This window comes from Sapajus apella, unplaced genomic scaffold (genome assembly GCF_009761245.1).
Source record: "Sapajus apella isolate SASKATOON/1434 unplaced genomic scaffold, GSC_monkey_1.0 scaffold21, whole genome shotgun sequence".
NCBI classification, from domain to species: domain Eukaryota; kingdom Metazoa; phylum Chordata; class Mammalia; order Primates; family Cebidae; genus Sapajus; species Sapajus apella.
This window is the reverse complement of record NW_022436961.1, coordinates 10,081,202-10,087,479: the sequence shown is the minus strand read 5'-3', so window position 1 is coordinate 10,087,479 and position 6,278 is coordinate 10,081,202. Positions and strand designations below refer to the sequence as shown.

The following is a 6,278-nucleotide window of genomic DNA, read 5'->3' as shown; positions in this document are numbered from 1 at the left end:
AAGATCATATAATGAAGGGGCTTAGAAAAGGCTTCCCCGGTTCTTCAAAGAGTATTGATCTGGCAACAGAAGAGCTGGGACCAGGGGTAGAGCATTACTGGGAGAGCAAATGGAATAGGCAAAGACCCAGAGTTGGGAAATAGTGGGGTACACTTGGGGCAAACAGCCCAGGGGAGCTGAGCACTGAGTATAAGGTGTCCAGTGTCCTCTTGAAGTTAGACTGGAGAGCAAGGGGACACTGGACCTGGGGAACCCTTGCAAATCACGGCATGGACTTGGGTCCATACCCTAAGAGCAAGAGGAAGCCCCTTTAAGCAATAGAATGACATAATCACACCGGGGTTCTAAGAAGACTGTATCTGCAGAAATTTGGTATGGCTGAAATGCAGAGTGAGGAAGGGAAGTGGCAAGAGGTAACACTGAAGAAATTTGCTGGGGCCAGGTTATACAGGGAAAGACCTAGAAACATTCACCTCTCCTAAATTTTTTTAAAAAGAAAACGAAAAGGCTGGGAGCGGTGGCTCACTCCTGTAATCCCAGCACTTTGGGAGGCAGAGGCGAGGTCAAGAGATTACTGAGGTCAGGAGATTAAGAGGTCAGGAGATCGAGACCATCCTGGCCAACATGGTGAAACCCGGGCTCTACCAAAATACAAAAAAAAATTAGCTGGGCGTGGTGGCAGGTGCCTGTAGTCTCAGCTTCTCAGGAGGCTGAGGCAAGAGAATCACTTCAGCCTGAGAGGCGGAGGTTGAAGTGAGCCAAGATCGCATCACTGCACTCCAGCCTGGGCCACAGAACGAGACTACATCAGAAAGAAAAAAGAAAAGAAAGGAAAAGAAAGAGAGAAAACAATAGACAATCCAACATGAACTAAAGAAAATATCATCTCTCTTGGGAAGTGTCATTTCCTTTTCCATTAACTTTATTCTCTTGGCCAATGAGCTGAAAGTTACTATTCCATCTTATTCATAGCTGTGTACAGTAACTGCCTACATAGGGGTCCTGTACCCTAGTGCTTCTCACACTTACTTGAGTGTGCATAAGAATCCCCTGGTGGCCCTATGAAGTTGCAGATTTCCTTTTTTTGAGACAGAGTCTTACTCTTTTGCCCAGGCTGGAGTGCAGTGGTGCAATCTCGGCTCACTGCAGCTTCCGTCTCCTATGTTCAAGCAATTCTTCTGCCTCAGCCTCCCAAGTAGCTGAGATTACAAGCATGCGCCACCACACCCGGCTAAGTTTTGTATTTTTTAGTAGAGATGGGGTTTTGCCACATTTCCCAGGCTGGTCTCAAACTCCTGACCTCAAGTGATCTGCCTGCCTTGGCCTCATAAAGTGCTGGGATTACAGGCGTGAGCCACAGCACCTGGCCGAGTTGCAGATTCTTAAACAGTACACTGGTCTGGGACAGGGTCTGAGATTCTGCATTTCTAACATGCTCCCAGGTAATACCTATGATGCTGGTCCATAAGCCACATTTAGAATAGCAAGGCCATATACAGCTCTAGAGCTAAAGACAAGTTTTCAGGGCTTTCTGGACATAAACATAATAGCAGAGTTAAAAATACAAAATAAACAGAACCAGTCTCTTTTTACTTCGCTCTTTTTTGTCAGAGAACTTGGATGCCGCATTCCCTCCAGAAAGTGACTTTAGGAGATGTTCAGTGTGTAACTTAGTTGGAAGCAATTCAATTCCAGCAGTACTCCTCTCCTGGGCATAAGGTGAGAGGCCTGAGACACCTTCTGACTATGACCCTACACCACAGTGACACCTGCTGGTGAATTAATGGATTACATTTTGAGCCCATTTCTTCTAGGAAGCTTTGAAAATAATTGAGTCATGGGAGCAAACTTTTTCACACTTAAAACTGCCTGAAGTGAATCTTCTGGCTGTAAAAGAAACCTTTAAAAATAAGATATCTTAACCCTTGATAAGAGTTAAGATCTGAGCAATGGAATGCTGATATATATTTAGCAACCAGCTATCCAGGAAAAAGAAATGTGTGTGTGTGTGTGTGTGTGTGTGTGTGTGTGTGTGTGTATCTTATACATTTTACTGATATAAAAGATTACAGCACAATTAATGAAATGTACAACATATTCTATTGTAAATTCTATATAGAAATCGATTCACAGAATGGCTATGCTTATTTTTACCAAACTTTTGTGTTGATTGCTAACCTGTAATTGCAATTCAACCACATCTGACAGACTATAAATAAATGCCTAATCAGCATGCAATCTGGCAATGAAGGCACTCAAGTCATTGATGATATGAATGTAATTCTGACATGAATGTTGGTTGATATTTTTATTTACATTAATGAATAAGGCAACAGTGAAACAACAAAAATATATGTTAGAACTTCACTCATTCATCAGTGATACAAACATAACTTCTCTTTAGAATTGGATAATGCAATCGGCTTTTGAATAATGCCGGGGTTAGGGGTGCCAAACCCAGGCACAGTTGAAAATCCGCCTGTAACTTTTGACTCCCCGGAAACTTAACTACTAATAGCCTACTGCTGACCGGAAGCCTTACTGATAACATAAACAGCCAATTAACACATATTTTGTATGTTACATGTATTATATCCTGTATTCTTATAGTAAAGACAGCTAGAAAAAGAAAATTAAGAAAATCATCAAAAAGAGAAAATATGTTTACTATTTATTAAGTGGAAGTGAATCATTGTAAAGGTCTTCATCCTCATGATCTTCATGCTAAATAAGCTGAAGAGGAGGAGGAAAAAGAGGGGTTGGTCTTGGTATATCAGGGTAGTAGAGGCAGAAAAGGTAGAAGTGAAAAAAGAGGTGGAAAAGGAGGCAGGAGAGGCAGGCACAAATGGTGTAACTTTTTTTTTAATCCACGTATATGTGGACCCGTGCAGCTCAAAGGCACGTATCCAAAAGTCAACCGTAGTGTTGAATACTGGAAGACTATTTCTTCAGTTTCTGTGTTGATCATAATGTAGTCACAGACTGACACAATTTTAAGTTTAGCCCACATTATTAACATTTCTCCATCATTTTTTAAAGCCTAGATAGTCAACAAAATGATAAATCCAGCCCTGGTTTGTTGCATTTGTTAACTTCCTTGTTATAAATACTCCCACCATGACTTATTTCAAGCTGCCAATGTGAAATCACTGAAAGTGGAGTTGGGCAGGTGCACCCCACTCTAAGGCATTTCCACCATATACATACAACAGAGAGAAATAATCTCCAGAGTATAGGTACTGGGAAATCATAATACATCACTGGGAAGTGGTGAATTTTGAGTATTTGTAACCTTTGTTTTTAGTATGATTTATTTAAGTTTATATAATTTAATTTTTAATAGTGGCTGTTTTTAATAACCAGCTCGGATATTTTTTAAAAGTTTAACAACTGAGTCTCATGAGTCAGTAGGAGCCAGTTCCAGAAAACCACTGGGTCTGTTGGATGGCGGAGAAGTTTGAGGATAACATAAAAAGGTATTCAGAGAGCGGGAGGACTTGCTGGGGATTTCATCCTGAAAAAGGCTTATCCCAGCTCTTCACCAGGTCAGCAAAAAATGGCAGATGAAGTCACGGATTTGCAGTGGAATATACAGGCACGGCTCCTGACATGGAGAATTTTTCCTGATAGTGAGAAAAGGACTGAAGTTATCCTGCCCAAGAGTAGACATTAGCAGGAAACTTGAAGGGCCAAGGCATGAAGGCCAAGGCAATAACAAGGTTGCAAATAGGAGAGAGGCAGGTAGGGAAGAGAGACTCCTGACCTGTCTCTCTTCTGAACCTCCTGTGCCACTGATCAGGCTCCTGTTCAGTAACCAGGGTAACCAGAATATTAGGGGCAAACAAAAGGTTAGCAAAGATGTTCTTGCCCCCAGTGCACATTCACCAGGAGTGAAGAGAGAAAATGAAAAAGGAGGACACTCACTCCTGAACTCTAACCTAGAGCTCCTCTAAAGAAAGATAGGATGATGAAGCCTCTGCCTTTGGTTTGATGTGAGTGCTGAGTCTTACCTCTACTTACTCTCCGCCTAAAGGGAAAAGTGGCTACATTTCTTTCATTAGGATCTTGCTGTTTTAAAACCAGAAAAATCTATAGATCAATAGACCAGGAAGAGATTTCAGAAACCATCTAATCTAGTCCTCACATTTCACAAATAGCTATAAACACTGACACTTCTGCACTCAGGAAGATGGAAAAGTACTTCTCCATATTCCTTCTGAAAAGTACAACTCTTTATCCTTCATATTATAAATTTAATAGACTGAGGAATTCAGTATTCAAGGAATGACAAAGTAGCAAGTTCCCTGCATTTCCTTGTTGCCTAATACATATCAGACTTGGAACTGAAGAGGCAGGCAACTAGGAAAGGCCAAAGAACCAGGAAATGGACAGCCCAGAAAGACAGAAAACTGGTAGATAATAAACCCTCAACTCTCGTCAACAACCACAGAAACGAAGGCAGGAAATGAAACAGGGAACATTACTACCAATTTTACACAAATCAAAAGGGGTATAAAAGAGTACTATGAACAATTGTATGCCAACAAATTGGCAACCTAGATGAAATGGATGAATTCCTAGAAATATATAACCTATCAACATTGAATCATGAAGAAATAGAAAATCTGAATAGGCCTACATATTAGTTTACTAGGGCTGTCATAACAAAATACCACAGACTATGCTGCTTAAACCATGGAAATTTATGTTTCCACAGTTCTGGAAGCTGGAAGTCCAAGATCAAGTTGTTTGAAGGTTTGATTTCTTCCAAGGCCTATGGTCACATGCAGATGGCCACATTCTCACTTTGTCCTCACTTGGCCTTTCCTTCGTGTCTTTTTTGATGAGGAAGGAACACTTAATTCATTCTATGAGGCCAGCCTTACCCCAATACCAAAAGGACACACATATCTGGTGTCTCTGTCCATGTCTTAATCTCTTCTTATAAAGACACATATTGGATTATGGCCACCCCTAAAATCCTGTTTTAATTAACTACTGCCGTAGAAGTCCTGTCTCCAAATATAGTCACATACTGAGGTAGTAGAGGTTAGGTCTTCAATACAGGAATGGCAGGGGGTTGCGGGGTGGGGGGCACAATTCAGGCCATAACAACCTATAACTAGTAAGGATAGTGAATCGGAAATCAGAAGCCTCCCAACAATCTTCCAGAATTCACATCACTAGTGAATTCTACCCAATGTATATATTTTTAATTAACACCAACACTTCTCAAACTCTTCTAAAACAGTAAAGAGGGAGGAGCACGTCCAAACTCATTCTGTGAGGCCAGACACACCCTAACAGTAAAGCCAGACAAAGACATTATAGATAAGAAAACTTGCCACTGGCTGATAACAAAACCCTGCCTCCCACAGCAACAGTGGAGACCACATGCAAAGTGTAGACTTTCCCCTCTATAGGCAAAAATGAAACACCCCTTTCTTTTTGCTGGAGAGGTTTTAGAAGAGTCTAATGAAGAGTCATGATGTTAACCATTGACCAGCAGCAATGAAATCACTCCCATTGCAGTATCAGTGGAGACCACATGGGAAGCTGACCTCCCACCACTGCCCATCAGTAGTGAAGAGTTTCCTCCTTGGATGTCATTAGAAGCCAAGTAAGGTATCAGTATTTCACCTCCAACTGGCAGAAATGATACGGCACAAAAGCAGCTTAAATAAGGTCCATATCGTATTTTCGCTTCAACAGCACAAATATTAAAATTGGAATAATACAGAGAAGATTACTATGTTACTATGGCCACTGCATGAGGATGACATGCAAATTCATGAAGCATGCCATAAAAAAAAAAAATCAAGATCTCAAAACATAATATTTTAATGTCCCAGTTTCAATAAAAAAATTATTCGTCATACCAAGAACCAAAAAGATCTCAAAGTAAATGAAAAAAGACAATCAATAGATGCAACTACCACTGACAGAGATGTTGAAATTTACCGGGAAAAAACTTTAAAGGAGACATAATTTTTTTAATTCTTTAATGGGCAATATAAACATGCTTGAAATAAATGAAAAAATAGTAAATTTCAACAAAGAGATACAAAGTTTCAAGAAAGAAATAGAAGACATAAAGGAGAATCAAATGGAAATTATAGAACTAAAACATACAACAGTCAGTATTAAAAAGCTCAGTGAAGAGGCTGACTGTAAGAATGGACAGGAAAGAGGAAAGAATCAGTTATCTGGAATATAAAACATTAGACATTTCCTAAATAACAATAGAGAAAATAGATTGAAAAAAATGCACAGAGCCT

General features: G+C 40.2%; 1 pseudogene; it reads left to right on the top strand.

Annotated features, from left to right (window-relative positions):
* Positions 1 to 5,694: 5,694 nt before the first annotated feature.
* LOC116558563 lies at positions 5,695 to 5,811 on the top strand (annotated as a pseudogene).
* The last annotated feature ends 467 nt before the right edge of the window (positions 5,812 to 6,278 follow it).